This window comes from Anser brachyrhynchus (genome assembly GCF_964034855.1).
Source record: "Anser brachyrhynchus genome assembly, chromosome: 12".
Lineage (NCBI taxonomy): Eukaryota > Metazoa > Chordata > Aves > Anseriformes > Anatidae > Anser > Anser brachyrhynchus.
The window spans coordinates 17,064,972-17,092,124 of NC_137707.1; positions in this window are offsets into that span (position 1 = coordinate 17,064,972).

The following is a 27,153-nucleotide window of genomic DNA, read 5'->3' on the forward strand; positions in this document are numbered from 1 at the left end:
GGGGCAGCCCCTAGCACAGGCATCAGACACCTTCATAAGGATGGGATGAAGCCAGGCAGGGATGCCTGCTCATGAATGGGGGCTCAGGATCAGGCCTGGTGAAGGTAAGCAGGGTCAGACAGCCCCAGGTGAGGCTCATGAGGGGCAGGTAAACTACAAAAATATTGCACGTGTTGTGCTTGCAATGATTTGTAAATGTTTTTAGCCTTTATAAAGCTTACTCAAGGAGCTTAATAATATCCTATCAAACCTATATGGTGTGCTTCTTTCTTTTGCTTCAACTTTTTCTTGCTAGTATTCTGTGTGTTTGGTAATGTCTTATTTATGCTACTGATAAATATATTTCATCTACTGCTCTTCTATTTTCTTTTTGTTACTCAAATTTTAATTGCTTACCGTCTCTCTTCTGTTCACACATAAGAGGGGTAAATGAAGGTTCATTATAATTCTGTAAGTTTATGGAGGTGAGAGACAGCACAGTATAAAGGGTGCTCGTGGTTTTAGACATTGTCTCAGTGATCAGTACTGAAACAGGTTATGTAGAGGCAGAAATTGCTGTGCGTTTAAACCAAACACACTTGGCTAGGCTTACTGATATCCAGTAAAAGTCTAGAAAGAGATCTGCATTAGAATTATTGCTTAAATGTTCATAACAATACAAAATAAAAAATGACAATATCAGGGCAAACATCAGTTGTCAGAGACATTTTTCAAATAGAGATAAAAGGGTCAGGAGGAATTCAGGTTTCAGGGATATGCTTAGTTTAATATCAATATATTCTCAGAGATTTTTTGTTAATAGCTCTTTGTGTGAAAGAATTTGAAGGCAAATTTCCATTTCTTTAGGCAGGATTTGTTGTTAAATGCTCATATCAAATATTTTGATCCATTAAGAGTAACACTTTATCACAGACACACATGCAGAAGACTTTGAAGCAACCACTGTACAGTGGTTGTGAAAACTGTTGCTTCCTGGGAAGAAAGGAGAGAAAAATCATATTCCAAAGTCTATCTGTTACCCTGAGTAATTCATCTATTTATTATCAGACTGCTAGAGACAGTGTTCTATTAAAGCCAGTGTCTTATCGTAGTATTTACAACAGCCCTTTGCTCCGAGATTCTTTCATGGTAGATCATAGTATCCTCCTTAAGTAGAAATAATGATAGGAGATAAGATCCCTTTTGTTTAGCAGTTGTTACATTCAATAGCTGTGGTACAGGGTGGTAGTGTTTAGTAATCAAATGAAGTGTAGCAGTATGCCTTTATTCTGCTCCCATAGAGATATTTATAACCTTTCTGCAAACAGCTGGACTATGGATGAGAGCAAAGACTAACCTTAGCATCACAATCCAAAGAATTAAACTCTAAGACAGCATAATATTTTTTTTTACAAGGAGTGATTAATATCTTCTGCCTCCACCACTTGCTATTCAGATCAAGTCTTTTCTGTTTCTATTGTTCATTCCACAGTGAGTACAAATACTGATTCACGTGCCTCAAGCACATCTTGATATCTTCCTGAGCTTTCACTTTCCTTGAGAGCATAGCAATTTATAATTAGGCTTGATTTATGTATGGTAATGTGTCACATGTATCAGACAACCAAGAGAGCTTCAGTAAAATCAGATACAAAATAAGTAAGCCATAAACCTTACCTGTTGATGGTTGTTTTGTTTGTTTTTTGTTGTCGGTTTAGTTTTTGTATTCCACTTAATGTGATGTTCTTCTCTCATGCTGATTTGTAGATTGCTATTAGACTTTTAGTCTTTTCTTGCTTAGATCAAGATTTTTGCCCAACATGTAGATTCCTTCAGGCTATAATTGCCAGTGGGAAATTTCTTGCAGGTGTGTGATTATTCAACTTATCTGAAGCACTCTATAAAACTCAATGTCTGTTGCAAATTAAAAGTGGGGAATTTACATTTGTTCCAAACACTAGAATAAAAATCTGATTCTCTTTATGAAATCACATAGAAGAATTTATTGGGAGTGGCTACTTTTGAGATTCTAGAAGACGGTAGTTAAATTTTGGAAATGAAATGAAAAATGTAGACCATTAATGTTATCCACTGAGAGTAGGATTTTTTTTTTGATAGTCTGAAAATATCTTTGTGTTAATACATTTAATTTATTTCTTTCAAAGGTGGCCTGTGCGTGAATTTGCTCCATAAAAGAGCAGCAGATCAGAATTAGTTAGAGATCAACTGATAAAATATTTTGATGAGAAATGAAAAGTATCCAGAAAATTTTTCATTTGCAAAAGTCATGTCACACTGGAAATCACTGAAACGTATATGTGGCAGGGAAAAATAGCTAAAATCACAATAGTATAGGTATCCAGTTAGGGTCACTGTCACCAAAACTTGCAGTTGCAAGGGAATTGCTTTCTAGATAGATGATTTAATTTAATTTGTTGTTATTATTTTTTTTTTTTTTAATGAAACAAGCATCAGAACTGGTAATGCTGGAAATAACAGTGGTTAAAGTTGCTGTTGTACATGAGGTTCAGGAAATACAACTACCTGAATTGAATCCAATACAGTTAATGGAACTACTAGATAGCACATGAGAGCATGACAAACTCCATGATTAAAGCAAGTCACATAAAAACATCTAAAAAAAAGGGAGGAAAACTACTGAAAAGCTACCGATTTCTGAAAACTTGTCCATGAAAGAGAGTTGAGGATAAATAGTAATTCCCTGTCATCTTCTAATAACAAATCTTTTCGTATAGTTGCTACTGAAGTTTATTTTACAAATGTGTACATGACTCACCCAAATTACTGCCTTACTACAGTAGATAGTGTATTAGGATTTTACTGTGTCAAAGTCTTCTACTTGAGAACCAGCCTGACTTTAAAAATGTCTTTACAAGAGTAAATTTCTTATGCAATCTTCATACTATGCTTTCTCTTTCTCCTTCTTCAATGTATGTCTATATTCCCCACAACTATTTTTTATTATTATTATTATTTGGGCCATTTAGATATATTTATGTTGTTCTCACTTCTCAGTAAAGCTCTACCTTTATGTCAGCCAGATGAAGATAAGCCAGAGTATAGGCTGTGGTATAACACAGTTAGCTGATTCCATTGATTAGTACAGGCTCATGTTTCATGTTTGTCTCATTTCTTATGTATCTTGAGAGACTATTAAGTGGCTCATGTATGAACCCACCAAAACGAGCATGTTTTGAGGGTCTCGCCAAACACATATTTATAAGTCCTATTTGTTGTAGGATGGCTGGTATTGCTGTAGAACTGATGAGCACAGTTGTTCACAGACTAACTATCAAATGAGTTGGTGTTTGTGAAATTTCACTGAATGACTGCATTAAGTGGCTTACCTTAAAATTTATGGGGTGACAGCACTGATTTTAATTCTGTATTCAATTAACAAATTATAACGTAGCTGCAGGTGGTGTTTTCTTTTATTACTGAGACTATTTAAATTTTGGAATTAAATTATTCTTTAGGTAACTTGGTACACTTAATTTATACATAACTACTAAACATCCCTAAATAATCCTGAATCCATAATCCAAAGTATATTACAGTAGGGGATTGTTAGCCTTCAACTGCTGTCTTGATTACATAGTATTTTGACAAATAGATGTTATTAGGGAGATATTAGCATGTAAGGTGTTTTTTATAAACTTTATTTGTGGGTAAATATTCTTTTCTTACTTTGCTTCTAAAAAAAACCACCACCAACAACAACAAAAATGCAAACTTAAAGATTTGAATTATTTTTTCCCTTATGTTCCCATTATCTGTTTTTGTACAAAAGTGGGTTGTGTTTATGCAAGATTTGAAGCAAATCTCCACATGGTGGTAATACATTCTTCTTTGATCAGATAAATTCTTTTTAGGCTTTATCACAACATTTCCATAGTGAAGTCAGGTTCTCTTGCAAATTAAAATAGTATGAAAAGGATTTGACAGTTATAGAAGTGAATGCTATCTACACTTAGTAACTAGGACACACAAACCTTTTGCTGTCGAGATAATGTTACAGTATCACTTCATTACAAAATGTCACATCAAAAATAGCATTTTAGTTTTTTTGCATGCTTATTAGTCTCTTTATAGGGTAGAAATCTTTGTATTTTTCCAACTTTCTTCATAATGAGAGATTTGGCATAAAGAACACATTGTATTTGTTCTGTGGTCTGATTCTATTATCAAGCACTTGCTATGTTCCAGATAATTTTAACAAATGTGCTAGTGTGTAGCAGTTAGAGCTATGGCTGCACAAATCCTTCAATCCATTTGCTGAGGTCCCACCGATAATATAAGATCTATGTGTGGAACGAAAGCTGTGTTGCAATTTACACCTGCTGTTAGGGTCTCTGCTAATTCACAGTTTCCTAAGATGAATCAGAAAGAGAAGTGCACTTTTAGTGGCTCTCTCCTTGCTTTGCTACAGAGATTATGTTTGTGCAAGTTTATTATCCATTTTAGAATCTTAATAAGCTACATCTTAATTTTATTCTTCAATTTTTATGACATTCTCAATAAAGTTATTACTTTAGTCTAAACTCTCAAAATATATTTAAGACTACTTGAAATCTATGAACTTGATTTCATAATGAATGTTTATTTTTTCTTAGTGGTTTTATATAGTCTGCTTAGACACTCATGTTCTATGCTAAAGTTAAAAACAGATTCCTGAAATTCAGCCTATGGGTTTACTGTCAAGTATCTCCATATCCAGAGGTTTCTGAAAGTTGTAGTAGTCAAATGCATGTTTTAACAGAGGGGGCTAGAAACTGAAAGAGATTGTTTACATGAACTTTGAAATAAATTGTATGGCTAATGGGGAAAAGAAGATGCTCTCTAGATTGGGAAAGAAAGGAGAAGGTGTACTTAGGTATTTACATTCATGGGCACGATTGCAACCACTTGTGTCTATAAATGCAGATTAATCTTTGTAGGCATAGCTGTGGAAGCAGTAGAAGGTAGAAGAGGACAGCCATTCACGTGGAACTGCAGAGCCATGCTCTGACTTTGGGGCAATGAAGCTGACACTGATCATAGTGAGAAGAATGAAATGGGGCCCTTTCTCTCCTAGTAGCTGCCTAATCTTGTCTTTTCTTTCCAGTTTCATTGCGTGATACTTTGACCCATCATTTCTGGCTCAGTGAGGTGTTCCAGTTTGGTGGCCACTCAGTGGCCCCACCTGTGATGTGGAAATGACAGAGTTGCTATTGCTTATAAATAGATATAATTCTAAATCCATAATCCTCATCCTACCTGCTAGTGTGATCAGACCCAAGCTGTGAAACGCCACCTATGTCATTTTTACTTTTAGGCAGCGTTACCACATTCTGGGGTCTAGGGTTTGACACCATGATCTGTTGCCGCTGACGTATTTGTGCTTGTCTACCTATAATTAGGTGACATTTCAAGGAGTCTTGTTTAGCTTTCAATGATGGTGGCTTTTTTTGAGACACACTGATCCACTGTCAGAGACTGTAAACTAAAAGGATGCAAAAGGTTGTTTTATTGATCTTCTTACGGTGTTTCCTAAATTGTGTGTATATGCCCTAATTTTGCTATTCTTTTAACTTCCAATGTTTCAAAAAGCAAGGTTAGAATATTTGATTACACTGGATGACTGGGGCATGTCCATTCGGGGAAAGTGACCTCTGAGTTACTTCACCTGGAATGTGTACTTAGCTCAATTTGTGTTTTTTGTTTGTTTGTTTTTGTTTTTTTCAAAAGTCACAGTGGAAAGATGAGATTTCAACAAATTCCAGAACGGGCTAGGCTTCCTATTACAAAACGTTGTTTGTAAATACAGAGGGGCTCTCTTTGCCCTGGTGTTAGCATAACCAAACTTAGACCTTGGCTTGAAATCAGGGTTCTCTGTGCTCACGATACTTTGAGAGGTGCACTGTGCCTGACCACATTTGCCAGAATGCAGTAGTAGTTGAAAGGATAGTTCTACCTTAAAACATTATCAGACCTGGAATCCATTTTTTTTCTTTTTCTTGAGCCTTTTCACTTAATGTCAGTCTTCTAACAAAAGCTATGTTCTCAAATCTATTGTAAAGAATAATGTCAAACCAAAGTAATTATTGTTCATACATTTCCATATTCCATACTGTATGATCTTTTTTCATATTCATATGATGTTTCTGTTTTCATTGGACCAGGTACAATGAATTTAATACTTTTTTATTACATTCAATTTCTAATAACTAGAAAGAATTCCATTCTTCTGCTCTCTACAGTACATGCTTTAGCATACTGCTCACCATTTTTTAGTTTGCAGAAGAAATGCAGAGTGAATAGTTACTCTTCAAATGAACAGGAAATAAAAAGTCCTTTTTTAAATTTGATATATGACATGGTGTCATGAATGAGGAGAGTCTGAAGAGGTGAATGTCATCCTGGGTCATCTTACAGCTGCAAGTAAGTCATCTGTAAGACTTTATCACAATGGCTTACAATGGAAAGCCTGAGATATAGTGGCCTGTATTAATTGGAAAGGGGTCTGTAGCAAATATAGGCTTTTGGAGGATAGTTACTGCATTTTGGATTCTAAAATATGAGGGTAAATGAGATTCTGTCTTGAATTGTGGTCATTCCTAAACTTGCTCTGAGGAATTTTGCATGTCTACATAATCCCTATACATTTATTATAGTGCTCAGCATAGTGGCTGCAAACACTTGTATAAGTTGTAATGACCTGAAAACCATCTCACATTAGTGAAGCTCACTGATTTCAAAGCAGTGAAAAACATGTTTTTGCACAATAGAGCATGAGTCCAAATATGGATAGTGTCCCTAAATCCCTTGTTATGTATGAGTCCTGGTAATAAGCAGGAAAACAATTGTGTTAGGATTAACATAGATGTAAGAGATCATGAATTAGAAGATATTACCTGCAGAGAAGATGAGTATTTGTGTTTTTAATGCCTTTTACCAATGTATCAAGTTATTTCAAGTACCTATTCAAGAAGTCAGCTGGGAAAGATGTTAGCCTAAAGGATCTTTCTTATTTCAGAGGAAAGTACACTTTTTTTTTTTTTTTTAAAGTGATCTCTGTTGATGGGTGGCTTGGCCTCCATGGGAAACAGGCATGCAGTTACAAGTGATGGAGTGCAAAAACCAGTTGATTTGAACATCTAACTGATTTGTAAATTGTTAATTATTAACATTTAAGAAATGTATCATTTCCTTATAGACCCTAGAGCTGATGCAGCAAATAACTGGTTTAGACGGGTATCTCTTGGAATATTATTGTAAGCATGTTAGATTAGTCTTCTCTTACCTGTGTGTTGTGATCTTAAAAGTGGTCTTGAGGAAAATTTCCCAACTATATTGAAGTTTTGAAGTTCCTTTTTCAAAGTCATCATTCTTTGAATGTTTCTGCTTCCTAGCAGCCACCTCTTATACAACATGAAGGTGTTGTGTGGACATAGACAGAGACACCATCTATAGCCCCAAAGTACTTACACAGCTAATGGGCAAATCATTGCTATGCGCCCCCCCCCCCCAGCTAAATTGTTCAAATCTCAAAGCTTTTTCTTATAATGAAGATTCTTTTTAAATTCTCAGATACACCTTGTAGATCTATCATAATTTCAAATTTGTTCTGAGAGAGCTTTTAGTAGCAGTAGTTTAAAAGAAAAAAATGATATTGGAGATGGCAGGGGTTGTTGCACTTTTGCAGAGACTTTTCTTTTTTGCCAGTGTATCTTTTTTGAAGCAAAACCATGCCTCAAACATCTAGTCCAGGGGAAATAATATTATATTGAAACAGTAATTGCACAGCCTTGGATGAAATCTGGCTCAGTTAAAGTCGATGGAAAAGCTCTCACAGATGTCACTAAGACCTAAATTCCACTCACTGGTTTCATTGCCATTGGAAAATCCATGCTGAAGCACACCACAGCTCTCCTGCATGCTGACTAGCTTCTCTAGCAGCAGTAGAAGAGCTTCAAAATCAGAATGCGTGGGCTTCATCTATATTCCTAGAGTTGATTTCCCAGTGAGTTGGGTCAGAATTGTAAATATGTTCCTAATTTATAAGCGAAAATCCAAAGAAAGGATTTTCAATTAATTGCTCATGAATTTATGCTGCTTTATTTACAGAAGTTTATATAGCTCAGGTGGCCTAAGAAACTGCCTAGTCAGCAGTTATGCCTATTATGATATTCTTTTTAGATAGAGTTCTTTCAAAAAATATATATTTTTTAACTTTGAATACCTAAATTGTGTTGAAATCAACCCACGTCCAATATTTCTTATTAGATCTGTTAAGCAAATTTGAGTTTTGTCATTGACTTAAACACGATATATCTCCTAGAAACAGTAATGACCTGACACAGGCTTTCATGAATGTCCTGTTTAATGAGCTTTTGTGTACAGTACTATGTCTTAAACGCTAACTTTACCCAAAAGATGACTATTCATGACCAGATACGAAACACAAAACTGTTCAGAGCTCTTCAGATCAGTTACAGGTAATTCCTTCTTCCATCTGTGTTTGACAAATGATGTTAGCTGGTGTGGAATGAAATAATTAGTAATAATTGCATAATTTGGAGACAGAAAAAAATCCACAAATACCACCTTTGAATTTAACAGTGCAATTTCAGATTATTGAAAAATGGCATCTTTTCATCTTCATTTGTAAATATAATTTACACAGTGATGAAGTAAGATCATTGTGCTCTTCAAGTTGCTGTAGTCTCATTGACATCAAAAGGCAAATTTAGACAAGATGCAAATCCAGCTTGTAAACTTTAAAAGTCTGAAATAAGTTATTGCCAGACCAAATCATTTCAAAAGTGAAAAGAGGACTGCTCAAAGTAATGTCAACCATCTGGAAGAACAACTGTGTAGAAAGAAAAAACTGTCCAAATTATCAACTTTTCCAAAGCTTGTAACAAAAACATGAACCAGTTATTTTGGCAGTAGTTCAAACAACAAAGCTGTGAAATGAACTGATAACCAGTCAAGGCCACACACACCACGACAATGGAATACAGTAAGATACTGCTACTGGTGATGAATGGAAAAAAGAGTTGTAGGCAGATGGTCAAGACATCTTGCTGTTTGGAACGGCTGTGAGTTCAGGTAGGATGGATTAAAAGTACTGGTAAGGAGCCTGGAAGTTACCAGGTTGTAGCTATGCTTAAGTGCTTGGCTGTGTGACATAAAGGGAATAATGTATCCTTGGAGCAGATCATTGAAGGGGATGTCACTAAACATAATTTTAATCATACCAGGCATTTAAATGCAGGTCCAGGTAAATACAGAAATATTTAAAATGTAGATGGATTAATGGCTGTTGCACTGTCATACAACACAGCTTGATTTTAATGCTCGTTCTCTTCCCTTTCCCCTTATGTGGGGACAGAGGTGAAGAAAGTTTTGCTTTCATTTCCTTGTACATTTGGAGTCCACAGGACTTCATGTTCTTACAAGGTGCAGGTATCTGGGCATTGCTCTATACCCTCTTTCCCAGCTTTTGCACTTCATCCTGTTACTAAAGGAGACAACTTTAAAGCATATCTTAACTTTTGTGTCAGCATGTGTTTGTGGAATTGCTATTCATATTTATATGCTCTATTTTGAAAGAAACATGGCAACAGCGTGTGCTTTAATAGTTTGCATTTTTCTAGTAGAACTTCTTATACCATGGCCTAGAGAAAATCATTTCTGCCTGCAATCCTATAGTGATTTTGTTGAAATGTAGACATAAGACATTGCATTGCTTCTGGTATACTCATTGTATGACAATACTTCTGTTAATTGAAAAAAAAAATAAATACTTGTCTTAGCGGTGTGGTGTCTTTCACAGCATATTAGCAATGTTTCTTCTTCAAGAGATATTTCTGAAACTGGAAGAAACTCAACATTGACAGAAAAATGCAATGAGTCAGTCATGACAGTTACTCATAAATGATGTGACCTGCATCTAAAGTAAAATTCTGTATAAATTTTTCTCCAAAATAATAACTCTAAAAGTGACATTTGCCCTTTAGATATATAGATATAAATAAAGGGTAAATTAATCATAGTGAATGAGTCATTTCAAAGATTACAAGCTTCCATGGTATTGTTATTATGAAAGTTTTGTTCCCTGAAGATGCTCTACACCTGATAAGGTTTTAGAAATTTAATTGGAAAACTTTAATAAAGAATTAAAATTATCATGTGCCCTTTTGCTGAAATACAAATGAACTAAGAGATTCTTTGTAAAAGAAGCTAAGGTGAATAGCATGTTAGTGTTCCTTTGAATACCATATCAAGTTCTTGCTATTGTTAATAAAATTATGGTTGGTTTGCTGGGCGAAATGATTTTTAAATAAATAGCTTCTGTGCAGATATTACAAAGATTTCAGTATCACTATTTCACAGTGTTGAGATAATGGGGAAGAAGATACACTTAAAGGTCATTGCTTATGCTGTAGTTATATGTCTTACAATGCCTGAATGATGTTTTTAAAGGGTAACTGAATACTTATAACTCACAGGATTGATATACTTTCAGATGCTGACAAACATACATCTATCTAGATAATGGAAATGATTCTTTTTTTTATATGTGTTTGTTCATATAAATACAACATATAGTGCATTCAGCTGTGACTCATGAATAAATCTTGAAGACGCATAAGGAATCAGAGCATTCAAATCTGATTTTCAGCTGAACGGAAAAAAAAATTTGAATTTAATTTCTTTAGTCCATTGGGAAGAGGTGATTTCATTTAACCCCTTCTCTGTTAAAAACACTTGTCAAGCTAGAAGTCTAAAGAATTTTGGTAGAGATTTTTGAAGGCACCCAAGAGAATTAGCATTTAACTTGCACTGAAATAAGGCAATAAAGCCTATTGAATTGCTAACAGAGCTATGCACCGAACTCCTTTGGCCTTAAAAGTACAGAACAGTTGTGTTCAACATCCTTTACTCATCTTTTTTTCATTTATTTATTCCTTTTTTATTGAAAAATGTTGAGAGATTTGTATCCATATTATAAGTCAACACCATGACATTTTCATAACTTACTTTAAAATTTAATTTATTTTTACCTACCTCTTCTGATCACCATTCCTGTTTGTTTCTCCTTGATAAGTTGTCTCCCTTTATTGGAGAAGAACTTAGGTTGTTTTGAATGTGTGATTTATTTTTATTTTTATTTAGCAAATTCTTATGATCTACAATGTTCTTCTATGTCTCAAAGAAACAGTGTGCCAAAGAAGGTTTTAACCTGTTTACAGCTCTGTGTGTGGTAGGTCTGCAAGAGGTTGTATCTTTTCCTATAGTGTGATGTATATTTAAAAGATCCATTAAAACTGTGTAAAATTTCTTCTTTTCTGAGACCAGGAACAGTTCATCATTTTCCCCAGAATCCATATGTCAGCTTTCTCTTTCAGAGGACAGACCATAATCTTCCAAAATTAACACTTCACAACAAGTTCATAACTTCAAACATAAACTTTCATTTTTTGGTCATTCTCCTACGGTCTTATTCATTCCTTTTATCACGTTATGATATTTTAAAATTTCTTTGTAATACAAAGAGTACTTCTATTGTTTCCAATACAAGTGTTTTTTACTCTTCCCTGGATATGGAAACTGAATTCTTGTGCTGTTGTGAAATAACAGCAAGTTGATATGACTTCAGACTAGTAAACTTATAGATTTACAGATTCAGGCCAAACTCTGCATCTTTTTATATCTTAAGTCAACATAGGTGATGGTATAGCATTAGCAATCTATGTTGTCTGTCTGTTCTTTTCTTGCAGTGAAAATTGCTGACAAGTAAAATACTTCAAAACAACAAATCATTCAAAATACATATTAAACAACATTTTTGGAGAACATATATTTAATTTCTATGAAATGTTAACGGTAAGCATTTTCATTCATGTCATTAAGAAACTAACCACAAAGTGCCTCATGAAGGAATGGGATGAAAAAAGAGGCTATTAATAACATCTGTAATCTGTAGCCTCAGAAAAAATAAAAGATATTTCATGAATGTGTCTTGTTCAAAACCTGTTCCTTCTAAATCCTGTTCCGTCTTAGAGGTTTTGCCCTGGATTCATAGAACTAAGAGGACTAAGTGAACTGTGTACTTGAGATTTAGGCTGTAGCTCATGTGTGTGTTTGTTCATTCCAGGAGAGCCAGAAATTAAGGACTGGACTCAAGCTTTAAGTACTTATGCATGGATGGAAGTTGAATTAAGGTACTTTGGGAGTTTGAGAGTGAATCTATGTGAAAGTATAGTTTTGCAAGTGATTAATTGGGACAAACAGATTAAAAATTAAAGGAAAGAAGGAAATATTTACAGGGTGAAATTTCACTAACTCAACACTGGGAAGGCACTAATACCTTCACTTTCCAACCCTGACGTTTAGCCAGCATGCAGTGTTCGAGCTAACAGTCACCTCCAAAAAATCAGCAGTTTGTAACAGGTATCATCAGGGTTCTGCAAACTTCTGTTTCCACACAACCTACAATGTACAAGGCAAAATGTTGAAATGAAGAGATTTCATAAAAATTCTCTTAAGCTTCAACAGTTCCGGACATCTGCCAGTAGCCTCTAATCATTTTAACCCTCTCTAGGCTTTGCAGTCTTTCAAAACAAGGGGAAAAAAAATCCTACAACACCAGTGGATTGTACCAATTGTGGTTAATAATAATAATTCTCTCATGACCTGAAAAGTAAAATCAGGCATATTCAGATTCATAAACAGACCTACACCTTCCCCAAGTACATTAATTTTGGGGTGCAAGAGAATGAGCTTAGACATTTCTCTCAGATTTTTCATCTCCCATTTCTTTCTCCTATTCTTTATCACTGCTGAAATACTGAGTTTTGAAAGATTTAATAGCTACACTTAGTCAATAAAATGTATATTTTTAGTTTACATTACATCTTTATACTTATCCTTCTGAGGTGCACAGTACTGATATATGTTGAAAGCTTCTGCCTTTATATAGGCTGATTGCTGACTTGGATATCATAAGTTCTACTCTAATAATATTTCTAATTCTGCTAAGTATTTATCTTAATTGTTTTTTAACCTATAGGATACAAAGATACATCTTTTTTTTCTAGCCTTATTTGGAATCTTAAGGTGTTCACGAAGTACAGTATATGAATCATTATCACTTATGTCAGTATGTACTTTCACTAGTCTGAGACAGGGAATAGCAAATTTTATTTTTCTTGTCATTGATTGGATTTATCAGAGTAGTTGAAAGGTGTTTAACTATGCCTGCCTAATAACAATATGACGGCTTTATTTTGAAAGGGTGTAACCATTTTATTCTCATGCTAGAATGCCTGTCTGGATGACCTTTGTCCTCTGTTAGTTTACAAAAGTTATGATTGAAGTGTGCAGTGAAATTTATTTCTCAGTAAGACTTTGTTAAGGTGTAGGAAAGGGGTGAGGGGACGACTTTATTGACTTGTAATGGGAGAATTTATTAACATATTTTCTAATGGAGGAAATCAAAAGAAACCAGCAAATGTGATCCTCTAAGTTTCCAAACTGAAAATAGTTACTAATTTTCATTAAAGTACTGCTTTCAAGCATTTAGTATGCTTAGCTGCTAAACATTACAGCAAAATCATCAAAGGGATATGTGTGAACAATATATGTATAAATTACAGTAGTGTACATCTACTACAGTGCCATTTATATGCCCAGATATGGCTCAGAAGTCTGTGCATACTCCTTTACAATGAATACATGTTCAGGCAATAAAGATTAAAAACTAATTATATGCACATTGTCAGTACTAATATTTGTACTTAATTTGATTTACAGTACACCAAATAATAAACCTGACTAAAATTATAAAAAGTTATATGAACAGCCATTAATATGTTCTTTTTATAGTGCCTTATTCATTTTTTAAAAGCATACTAAATGAGTTTTAATGTTTGTAAAGCAGATGAAAGTCATGTAAAGCTAAGATAAAAACCAGTGAATATGATTATTTAGCAGCAATACAGATTGCCTGTACAGTGTTCTGTTTGAGTCCATTGTGATATTATGTATTTCAAGAGATGAAAAGAAATCTAGCTACAATTAATTACTATGAATTGAAAGCACCAATTAGGAAGTATCCAGTCCCTGGTAATGGGAAACAGTGATAGAAAAGGAGTGGAAAGAGGCTTGAATATTATTTATCCTTTGATTGCTGTCTCTTCATCCTGGGTGTGGAGGAATATATGCTGTAAGGTGTTGCAGGTAGTCTGCAGTTTGGTGTCTGCAGTTTGACTGATGGCTTGAGGTCAGCATGGTGCTGAGGGAACCTACTTGGAGTGGAGTCTATACACAGCCCCACGTAACATCGTGCTTCCATCAGGATAGATGTGCCTGGGCTGAGACAGTTCTGTCATGGCTAGTCTTCTGACAGCACTGGTAGTAAGATGTCCAGTTCAGGTACTCTTGTTTTTTGTGACGTACACTATTTTGCCTATCTTCTTCAAAATGTGGCAATTGCACTGCTAAAATCAATGGATGTTGGGCAAGCCACCAAGTAGAAAGGGAGGGTGACAGTTTGGAGGAAGGGGAGCATGACGTCCCAAACCAAATGAATTATTACATGTGAAAAGCCAAATGGGCATTATCCTCATCTCATGGGAATGCGGAACAGCAGCTGTCTGCACCCCTCCTACCTGAGATGCAACAGGGAGGGAATCATCCCTGTGAACCAACGTTTTCCTCTATCAAAAGAGCAGTATCTCACAATGCTGCCCACTCCCTAGGAATTTAAAGTCCCTGCAGAAGAGATGCTGACAGAAGCAGAGCTCCCAGTACAATAGTAAATTTGCTAGAGGGTGGAATGCTCAACAAAGAGAACGAGAAAACAAATTTATCATTTCATATCCATTAGTGGCTATCTATGGTGCTATACACACATTAATAATAAAAAACGTTACTTTTATAAAATAAGGCATCTATGCATTTCTGAAATGTATTCTTTCTGTTATCAGTATGCAAACTTTATGATAGACCATCATGTAATTTCCTGAGTATGCTGTTCCTTAGCTGGAGCACATATAATACATCTGCCATTAACAGGAAATAAATATGTGCCATTTTGACATTAAGTTTCACGTCTCAACGTGATATCAGATCTTTTAATTTTTTAACCAATACCTTCAGTAAACCAGAATGCCTAAGGACTTGGATGATCAGATAATGTTAGAAGCACATGGAACGAAAATGCTTTTCCTTTCAGTGTCTTACCACCATCTGCTACATTCTTTAGAGTGGTATTATTTTTACAGACTATTAATAGGAGCTACATGGCAGCTTGAGCTGTTTCTAAATAATTAACACAAAAAGTCATATTCTTGGCCATATATTTGATACTTTTTTTTTTTTTAACCTCCTCAGACTGAAACTGTTCTATCTTTATTTTTTTCTGATCTTTCCTTATCTATATGGTGGTACTTCAAGCTGCTTTGTTGAACATTGTTTTTTGTTTGTTGTTTAAAAAACAACATAAACAATAAACAAATAAAAAACCCTCACTGTATTGTAATATAATATATATTTTAAATTATGATGATTTATCCTGTTTCCTATTCAGATTGTGGTTGTGTATGATTACTGTACACCCATGTTTTTGTTTGGATTTTGTTATGAATCCCTAACAGTGTTCGCTCAAAATTTCAACTTTACATACATATACAGATTTTGTAATGCCTTGCAAAAAACATTGTTCTTCAGCACCTTGAATAAGAATTCCACATTTTTAATGTACGTATACCATTCTGTATATGGTATCATATATGTATGTAAAAGTCTGTGGTACTCTTATTCAAGGTACTGAACAATGTCTTTTTATTCTTAATGTTTTGTGCCCTTGTCCTGAATTATTTAGATGCTTAGTCATGTGGTGTGGGGTTGGTTTGTTTTATTGCAGAGGAGTCAGTTTCCCTTGAGACAGATTAAAATAAATGATTTTTATTTACTTTTTAGAACCATGTATCTGTGTCAATTGAAAAGTATATGCCCCAAACTCTAAACACTTATCTATTTTCCTAAGTTTCCAATTCTTCAAAAATTTATTTTATTCAGCTAGACAATAGTCTTATGGCTCTTAAACACTTTATAAATGTTTATACAGTGTCCTGCCATAAAATACGGGTAGATTTAAAGGTGCACTATCGTGACCTTTGTAAAATAAGTCCTAAACTTGTATGTCTTTTTTAGACGTTAGTATGCACACAATCCAAGTACTATCATGCATATTTGAAGTGATTCTGATTACTGTTAAGGTTTAATAATTTTGTCATTTTTTTTACTAACTGTCTAGTAAATACAATATTGTTACTATTATTAAAATATATCTATATATGCATTCAAAATTCACAACAGTATCAAAACAGACATATGATAACCAATAAAAACCACATCATCTTCTTACAGGAGTATTATTTTTAATCTGCTTTTTGTATTACAGTCAGTGCTCCCATTGACGTCAATTATTACATTCCATAGTAATGATCTGAGTCCTCCATTACTCATAACAACAACAACAAAAATAATAAATAAAAAAATCAGTGTCCAAGCTGTTGAAACAATTATCCCACTACAGAAGCTTCCTATGTTTCCAGAGAATCTTTTAAGAGATGGTTGTTAGGAAAGCAAACAAAGACAGTTTCACAGGCTCGTGGAAAGCCATAGAACTGGCAGGGATATTAACAGCTCAGCATGATTCATTCGTCCTTCTCGAGTGCTCCAAATCCATCACTCCACATGACAGAATTCACATTTCTATTGGATTTCTATTTCTTGGAGTAAAGCTGCATTTCCATTTTTAATAGATTTCCAGCTTCCAGAATAATACTTAAATTTTTTGTTATTGCCAATCTCCTAGCAATTCTGCATAGACAATGTAAAGCTTATTAGTTTATTTTTGTAAAAGGCTGTATATGCACATGAATGCAGGTTGCTGAGCAAAGGGAAAGAGGTCTAATTATCCAGACAGTTAATTACTAGGACAACACCAATCTTTTGTTTTGAGCAATAACATTTACATAATACAGCAGTTCCAATTTTCAGTCTGAAAGGAGTAGTGTAGGCTCAATCTATTAAGTGGTGGAGCTGGAGGAGCTCATCCTAAACTCATCTTCATCAAGGTGGATAGGTATTATGTGAATTGTGGAGTAAACTCTGATTCAATAGAAGCAGTTCTGGTTATTATTGGGATGTATTTACAAGGCAGATGGAGTACTATTGCCAAACTTGTCAAAAGCAGTCAATACTAATAAATACGCAGTTTTGCCACTGTAATTCAATTTTCTGTTTTTTTTTAACAAATGTTTGGAAAGAGTCAGTCTTTAAATCCATGGCCTGCACATTTAAGACTGCAAAAACTTAAACATGTTCTAGTCTGGTAGAACTCAAACATAAAGGTTAATACATACCTATACCACCCAAGAAGAACTTGCCTCAGCAAATTATTGACTGTATTTGGCTTTTGTGTGTCTGGAAGGGGACAAAGGAAAGAAACATATTCACTCCTCCAAAATGAGGTGTCTTGCCTTGGGTCCATAATCAGTGAAGAGTGGGGGCTACAAGGCTAGAGCAAACGTGCCACTATGAGGAAGAAGTGAATGAGAACTGCAGTAACAGATGGCTACAAATTGTGTTTTTGATTTACTTCTGTCAGTACACACCATTAAAAGAGCATGGAAAACTAATCAAGATTAGTTACCTAGATTACCAGTCCTTAGAGTGAACTAATTTATGTAATTTTTTGAAGCAATCGGTTGTTATAACCACCCAATTGCCTAGGCAATTGAGTTTGGTGGAAGAGCAATAGCTCCTCCAGTTGTCTGCCCCCCTTACTCCACGCTGGTCATGACAGGATTATAGAGAAGGCACCCTTCCTTTCTCTTTGTCTGGTACTTGAGAAGTCCACAATGGCTTTATTTTCTCTATCCAGCCAAGGATGGGAAGGACTTTGCATTTAGGAACATGACTATTAACTTGGTGTGGTACCCATGCTCCTGAGGAATGTATTACCTTTTGTTTTCAATTTCAAAGAAAGTATTACCCTTTTCTTTCTTTCTCCTGCTGTATCTGGCCAAGTGCTGGTATCCCTTACAGGTTCACTTGGTGAAGTTTGTATTCTTCAGCCCCTGTTTTTTGTGTTTTTGGCTTTCTCCATGTTAACAAAAGCCTGAACCTGACAATTATGATTCTGATCTCAGATTCCATGGCCTCCAAAAGAGGTTGTTTCAGGTATTCTGGTTTGCGTCTTTCTGTAGTAGAAGTTATATTACAATTCCACTGAAGTATGATTTCTATTCACGTGTTGCTTCTCAAAAAGTTGGTAGTCTTTATGCAAATTCTAGCGGGCATACCCCGCAGCTGAAGCTGCTCATGCTAAACAGGCTGTTGTCCCTGTTTTACAAGACACTCCTGACTTTAAGCAGGTTTGATTCCATATATTGCTAACCTCATTTACATCTCAATAGGATCACACCCCATGTGTTTGCACATTTCTTTTGTTGAGGCTTGTCATCTGAATACTACCTTTTATCCCACCTCTAGCTTTTACATAGGAATACTTGTTGTCATCTTGTGATCTAGCGGGCATTAATATTCTGCAAGGCACTATGGGGGCTGTGCTTCACTGAGCACGTTTTCACCTGAAAGCAGTTTTTAATATAAACATTTGCTTAATACTCTGTACATTTAGAGTATTTTATCCACATCAGTACTTTACTGCAAGTAATTTAAATTCAGTGGGGACTGATTATGCATAAGGAATCAACCTTTTTCACTGTAGTTTTAATAATATACATGTAGATTTTAAAGCACATGCCTGATTGGAAGAACACTTTGTGGACAAATCCACATCTAAGCATTTCATCTGTTTCTACATGGACACTGGATCATATATTTAAAAGAGACTCTTCTGGACAGCATTGTGTTGTCCATCTTTAAAAAGTTTAATTATGAGGCATCCTTTGCATAATCATTCTTTTTATTATAATAGTGAGCTATTAAAATAAGCAATGTTTCACAAAGGAATTATTTTAGCTCATTGCAGCTGGAATAAACAAGTAGTTTGGAAAGAGATGCATAACCCTTACATAGCCTTTGAATTGTTTCGTTCTGATGGCAGCCTTTTCTTTCATAACATACTATCCCTTACTGGTTTTGAATTGATGCTGTGTGAAAGGGAGTTGTTGTGAAAGGTTTGCACGTTTGGGTTGCATTTGTCTCATGCATCTTATAGATGGCTACACTAAACTGTCTATTTTTTTCCTCTATCCCACTAGATCAGATGCAGCTAGTAAGATAGAATGACCTAATCTCTGAAGACATCTTTCAGTTCCTGGTGACTGTAGATATATCCTAGATAGATAAACTGGATACCTTAGTGTTCGTAGGGCTAAAATTAACTGAGGTGAATCCTGTCCCTTGAACAATGTTATGGAGTAATTCATTCACAGACCAGTACTTGTCCTAACTTGTGAGGCCTTGGGCTGCTGTCTTAAAGGCAGACTATGATCTGGGATTCATAAATAAATAGCCTGATCTTCAGGCATGGTGAGGCCTCCAGAACCTCTTAATTTCAAGTCATGCTTTTGGTTCTCAGGGCTTTTGAATATGTGATAGAAGAAATAGAGGTTTTGGTGCCTAAATTTAAGCATTTGAAGTTTGAAACTTGAGATTCTCTTTGTCTTAGTTTCCACGCATGTGAAGTAGAGTTAATAAATAATTAAATACTTTAGACAGAGGTGTATTATTAATGTTCATTTATAATTAATGTTCACACAGTTTTTGAAGATTGAAAGTGACACACAACTGTTAAATATTACAACCATGGTAGCTCTTCTAATGAAAAGAGGTTATTTGAACAATAGCTCTCCTATTTGCAGAGTATCCTTATCCTTGGTTTAATTTGATAAATTAGTGGTTGATTTCATAACATTTTGAATAAGTTATTTATTTATTTTTTTTTCTTTTTTGAAATAGACTCATGTCTTATATCATATAATCATAGAATCATAGAATATCCTGAGTTGGAAGGGACCCATAAGGATCATCAAGTCCAACTCCTAGCACTGCACAGGTCTGCCCAAAAGTTTAGAACATGTGACTAAGTGCACAGTCCAACCGCTTCTTAAATTCAGACAGGCTTGGTGCAGTGACTACTTCACTGGGGAGCCTGTTCCAGTGTATGACCACCCCCTCGGTGAAGAACCCCTTCCTGATGTCCAGCCTAAACTTCCCCTGCCTCAGCTTCACACCGTTCCCACGGGTCCTGTCACTGGTGATAACAGAGAATAGGTCATCTGCCTCTCCACTCCCTCTCGCGAGGAAGTTGTAGACTGCGATGAGGTCCCCCCTCAGCCTCCTCTTCTCCAGGCTGAACAGGCCAAGTGACCTCAGGTGCTCCTCATATATCTTACCTTCTAGGCCCCTCACCATCTTCATCGCTCTCCTCTGGACACTCTCTAACAGTTTCATGTCCTTTTTATACTGTGGTGCCCGGAACTGCACACAGTACTTGAGGTGAGGCCACACCAGCGCAGAGCAGAGTGGGACAATCACTTCCCTTGACCGACTAGCAATGCCGTGCTTGATGCGCCCCAGGATACGGTTGGCCCTCCTGGCTGCCAGGGCACACTGCTGGCTCATATTCAACTTGCTGTCAACCACAACCCCCAGATCCCTCTCTGCGGGGCTGCTCTCCAGCGTCTCGTCGCCCAGTCTGTACGTATAGCCAGGGTTGCCCCGTCCCAGGTGCAGGACCCGGCACTTGCTTTTGTTAAACTTCATGTGGCTGGTGATCGCCCAGCTCTCCAATCTGTCCAGATCTCTCTGCAAGGCCTTTCCACCCTCATCCGAGTCCACAACTCCTCCAAGTTTGGTGTCGTCGGCAAATTTGCTCAAAACACCTTCTAGTCCTACATCCAAATCATTTATAAAAACATTGAAGAGGACTTGCCCTAAAATGGAGCCTTGAGGGACCCCACTAGTGACCATCCGCCAGCCAGATGTGGCCCCATTTACCACAACCCTTTGAGCCCTGCCTGTCAGCCAATTGCTCACCCATCGCATGATGTTTTTGTTTAGCTGTATGCTAGACATTTTGTCCAGTAGGATCCTATGGGAAACCGTGTCAAAAGCTTTGCTGAAGTCCAAAAAGATCCCATCAGCTGGTTTCCCTTGATCGACTAGATGGGTGATCTTATCATAAAAAGAAATCAAATTTGTTAGGCAGGACCTACCCCTCATGAACCCATGTTGGCTGGGACCAATGACTGCATTGTCTCCCAGGTGTGCTTCAATAACTTCAAGGATCATCCTCTCCATAATTTTACCAGGCACTGACGTGAGACTGACAGGCCTGTAATTGCTAGGGTCTTCTTTCTTACCCTTCTTGAAAATTAGCACAACATATGCCAGCTTCCAGTCCAATGGGACCTCACCAGATTCCCAAGATCGTTGAAAAATAATTGAGAGAGGTCCCGTGATGACGTCAGCCAGCTCCTTAAAAACCCTGGGATGAATCCCATCCAGACCCATGGACTTGTATGGATCCAGGTGGAGCAGCAATTCCCGCACACGTTCAGGGTCGGTTGGGAGTTTGTCATTCCCACCGTCATGGTCCTCCAGCTCAGGGTACCCTGGGTCCCGAAGCTCATCATCAGTGTTGAAGACAGAGGCGAAGAAGGCATTAAACGTCTCTGCTTTGCTTATGTCATTGTCTGTGAGGAGACCCTCCCCATCTAGTAGCGGACCTATGTTTTCTTTGGTTCTCCTTTTTCCGTTCACATATCTAAAAAAACCCTTTTTTATTGTCTCCCACAGACATGGCCAGCTTCAACTCTAGTTGGGCTTTGGCCACACGAATTTTCTCCCTACAAACACGAACAGCATCCCTGTATTCCTTCCTCGTCGCCTGACCCTCCTTCCAGCAGCCGTACACTTTCTTTTTTTGCCTAAACTCCAGTAGAAGTTCCCTGGTCAGCCAGGCAGGCCTTCTGCCCCACCTGCCTGACTTCCGATATTTTGGAATTCCCTGATCTTGTGCTTTTAGGAGGAAGTGCTTAAAGATGGACCAGCACTGATGGACACCAATGCCTTCAAAAGCAGTTTCCCAGGGGACCTTGCTGACTAGTTCCCTGAGCAGCCTGAAGTCTGCTTTCCCCATATCCAGGGCTGAAGTTTTGGTGACAGTTTTCCTTCTGTCACCATAAATTCTAAACTCAACCACTTTCATGGTCACTATGACCGAGACGGCCGCCAATTGCCACATCTCCCACAAGACCCTCTCTATTCTCCAGCAACAGATCTAGGAGGGCACCTTTCCTAGTTGGCTCTCTCAGCACCTGCACCAAGAAGTTATCATCTAGGTGCTTTATGAACCTCCTGGACTTGCTCTTGTCAGCCGTGTGGTGATCCCAGTTGACGTCTGGCAAGTTGAAATCCCCCATTAGGACGAGGGGAGTCGATCTCGAGGCATCTCTTAGTTCTGCAAAGAATAATTCATCAGCGTTGTCGTCCTGGCCAGGTGGTCTGTAATAGACTCCCACAATGACATCCCCTTTATTTGTTCATCCCTTAATCCTTACCCAGAGGCTCTCAACTTTGCCATCGCCAACTTGAAGTTCCACACAGTCCAGCCCATGCTTCACATACATAGCCACCCCGCCACCTCGCCTACCCTGCCTGTCCCTCCTGAAGAGCCTGTAACCATCTATTGCAACACACCAGCCACAGGACTCATCCCACCAGGTTTCGCTTATGCCGATGATGTCGTAGCTGTGGGACTGGGCCAAGACTTCTAGATCATCCATTTTATTCCTCATACTGCATGCCTTTGTGTAGAAGCACTTCAAATGCGCCTCCCTACACGCAGCACCTTGTGTATCTGACTGAAGGGCCTCACTAGGACACAGTCCCTCTGATTCCAGCACACCATCCCTTAGCTTGTCACTGGCATGCCTGGTTCTATCCCCTTCCACCTTCAACTCTAGTTTAAAGCCCTATCTATCAGCCCAGCCAACTCCTGAGCAAAAATCCTCACCCCTCTCTGAGAGAGGCACATCCCATCTGGTGCCAGCAGGCTCGGGGTCGCGTAGACCTTCCTGTGATCGAAAAACCCAAAATTCTGCTGGTTGCACCAGTCCCGAAGCCACGTGTTAATGTGACGAGTCTGCTTGTCAGCTTCGATCCCTCCTATCAGAAGGACAGAGGCAAACACAACCTGTGACCCTGATGTTTTAAGTAGTCGCCCCAAAGCCCTAAAGTCCCTTTATGATCGCTCTCGGACTTCTCGTTGCTACCTCGTCATTACGAGCCTGAAAGACCAGTAGCGGGTAGTAGTTGGTGGGCCGTACCAGGCGCTTGACTTTCCTAGCGAAGTCTCTCACCCGAGCCCCAGGGAGGCAACAGACTTCCCTGGGTAGGGTCCGGTCGGCATATTGGGCCCTCTGTCCCTTTCAAAAGGGAGTCCCCCATGACAATAACCCTTCTTTCTTTTTTGAGAGCTGATGTAGCAATGTGGGGGGTAGGGGACCTTGTCTTAGGCATCCTCACCAACTGGGACGGGCTTTCGCCTGCTTCGTTGTTCTGGTTGTCATGTTCTAGAGCTTTGTACCTGTTATATATGGGTAGATGGGAAGGTGAGGGTTGACTACCCCCCCGAACAGGAACCTGCCTCCATTCCCCCCCTTGGCTTAGGTCCCCTCCTGCTGCCTGGCGGGATGAGGGAACTTTTGTCTTCTGCGTAGCAGGAGACACCTGTGCTGTGGCAGGCTCGTGAGTCTGTCTCAGAGAGGGCAGAGTACACCTCCACCAGTCAATTTCCCTCTCTGACTCCCTGATGCTTCTGAGCCTGCTCACCTCCTCCCGAAGCTCCGCTACCTGGCTGAGCAGCTCTTCAACCTGGGCACACCTCCCACAGGCATACCCCTCGCTGCTGCTGTCGGATACGGACAGAAGACTCGGGCACACCCTGCAGCCCAAGACCTGGACAGCTGTGTGTTTCCCCGAGCCCTCTGTCTGAGTAGCCACATCGGTGACAGTGGCTGGAGAGGCCACAAGAGATGCGGAGGCCATGGTTTTCTGCCTGGTTGATACCATGGCCAGGTTCCTCGCAGGCAGGTTACAGGTACCAAAAGGAAAGACCGCTGCAAAAGACCGGCGAGGGGCCCTCCCTGCTTGCCCTGCCTGCGCGAACTGCCGCGCAAACTGCCACGCCATGCCCTTCTGACGCGCCACGCCCTGTTTGCCCGCCCTGGTCGCCGCGCTCCCTAGGGGCTGCTTTTGAACGGCCGGGGCGGGGGCGCTGCTGGCTCCGCCTACGCCTCGTCAGCCTCCCTCGCGAGGGCTGCCGGGTCCTGGCGGCTCCCTCAAATGGCCTCGATGCCGGAAAAAAAGCCCTGCCTGTCCCGATCTCCCGCTCCGCTGCAGAACGCGTCTGCCCTGGAGTCGATCGCCTCGGCATCTATATATATATCTCTATATGAGACATAAAACTTGTAAGATGTGGGTACAAATTTGAGGTACATATCTGGTACTGAAAGCCTTATGATAAAATATGGCACTGTGTGAAAAATCACAGAGCCATTGCAAAAAAAACATGTTTGCAATTCACATTTGCTACCACTGTATCTTTTCCTCTAGATTTGAAGCTTAATCTCCAAGCAACTTCCAAAAATGCTCAGCCTAGTAGTTCCTTCTCATTCTCAGGGCACTGGAAATTCTTTCTGCAGTTAGATGTATAGGAAAGTCAATGATCACTTTAGTGACGAGGACAGTGTAAAAGAGATGGCACCCCAAACTTTTCACTTTTTCTGTTACAGTAGACATAGCAGACCAATAACGGGCCTCTGCAGAGCTAATAAAACAGGTGTTCAGCTTACAAAGAATTTGATTTTTTTTTCCTCTTCAAATTTTACTAGTATTCCATATAAAATATTATTAGGCAACTGTCATATCTAAGACATTGCTGAAGTTGGTAAAACATGTTAATGTTTCTCCATCTACTTTATAACTACTTTATAATTGTAGTAGGAGAAAATTCCACTTCTAGATAGACCTATTTTCTAGTACTGTCAATAGGAAATTGTGAAGTTATTAGAATATTTAGGTCGGAATGAAGGAACCTTTGAAAACTTCTAACTATTTATTAGATTTTGGACTGTGTTCTGCTCTGTTTTTAAGCCCAGTTCAACCCAAGTGAATGGCATGGATATGAGTAATGATTCAATGTCTCAAAAAGGGAAGCTTTATAATGATTTATTCAATTCCAGGCTTTGGAAATTTCAGGTTAAATTAGTAATAGAGGTATATTACATGCTAATATCCCAAAGAGTTCAAAATATAGCGTCCCAATAATGCTTGAATGAGTGTCGCTTTATTCTGTCACTGTTTAGTGGTCACTAACTACCTTATTTTACTGTTTATCATGTTGTTTTTTTTTTTAATTTCAACTTAAATGACTTAAAAACAAATCAATGTACTCAGCTTTAAAGAGCAGTCTAAACATATTATCCATTGAAGAAGATTAGTTTTAAACTTTGTCCTAATGTTAGTCCAAGCAGTTGTAGGTACTAATCATTCTTTCCCATTCTCCACATCCCTCTTCCCCTTTTTGTAAAGGAAACAAGTTAGTTGATAGTTCTTGATAATTCCAGATAACTGAATTATATATTTTGATCTGGTAATAGTCAGTTGCTTTAAAAATACATTACTGGTTTGCTTTTGGCATTCTTTTTTCTTGACATATTGTTATCCTGTCACATGTAATTGCCTTATTGTCTTATCTAGATAGAACTGTTCAACTGTACTGCATAATAGAGAAGATGCATTTTCTGTCCAAATAAGCACTGAAGATGCACTTCTGCACACAGCTACCAAAGAAACTGTGATAACGATGCAGGTAGATAGTTTCTCTTGCACCACTAACAGTTCTAGATGAGATTCTGAAATAAGAGACTTAAGCCAAGAAAGCTGTTTTAGTTTTACATTTAGTTCTGAAAAGGAAGCAAATTCCAGGTTCTATATGTAAGAGCTTTAAGTCAAAAAGGACTGGACTTTCTGCAGATTCATTTGCATGTATCTTCCTCTTTCTGAGATCAAGACACTTCCTTTTCTGAACAAGAAGGCAAAGCAATGAAAATTTACTCTCATGGGTTTAATCCAGAATCATACTAGAAATATGGGGATTTCACTCAGCTTTTGAGAATTACCAGGTTCAGATATGCTTTTTGTGCAGCAAGAGATATTTCTTGTTTGCTGTCTAAGGCAGTTCTAATGGAGAGCACTGACTAGACTTAAAGGTGTAGTCAGAGTCGTTTTGCAAGTAGTGGTAAATAACAGCAAGAATGTGAAACTTTGCCCATCTCTGAAAAACTATCAGATGTTTTGAGAAACTTCTATTTTATACTCTTCGCTAGCACTAGTGCTGCATCCATTAGCTGTTTTTGTCCTATATGACATTGTTGGCTGAGAGTGAATTTAATATTTGTCTTTATTGCACTGGGGACAAGTTGCATACTGTTCCAAAGTGTGAGAAAACATCAGAAAAGTTGTAAATAAGAGAAACTTCTTTGAGTATAGCAGCAGAAGAGTATAAGTGTGTAAATGAAATGATACTCATTTTGTTTGCCTATAGCATGTTCCAGATATGAATAGAGAGTTTTAACATAAAGCTTTCTTTAATTAGCACTGCACGTATTTCCTGTTGTCTGTAGCTTCTGGATTTGCTGGAGATCAAGTACTGCCAGGCTGTTTGGACAATTAGTGTAGATAGTTCTGCTCCCTTAGGTGTATTTTTTTAGTCATATCTTGCAGTCCACAGTATGTTTGATGGATCTACACATATTACACTATTGATTAAAAAATCTAAAGCAACTCACTGATGTGCAGGAGAATGCAATTTATTGAGACTTATGGTCTTTTATCATTAACTATTTGTTTTGGTAATTAATTTGCATAGTTTTCTTCAATATGTCCATGACAACTGCAAAACTAATTACTACATTTCACCAAGAATAAATGTAGGGTCTGTTTCTTATAAAGTACTGTGCCTAATTTCAAGGCAGGAATTCAGTTCAATACAATTTAGTTACCTTCTGAGAATGATGTTTTTTAAGAGATGTTGAATGCCCATAGTAGTATATA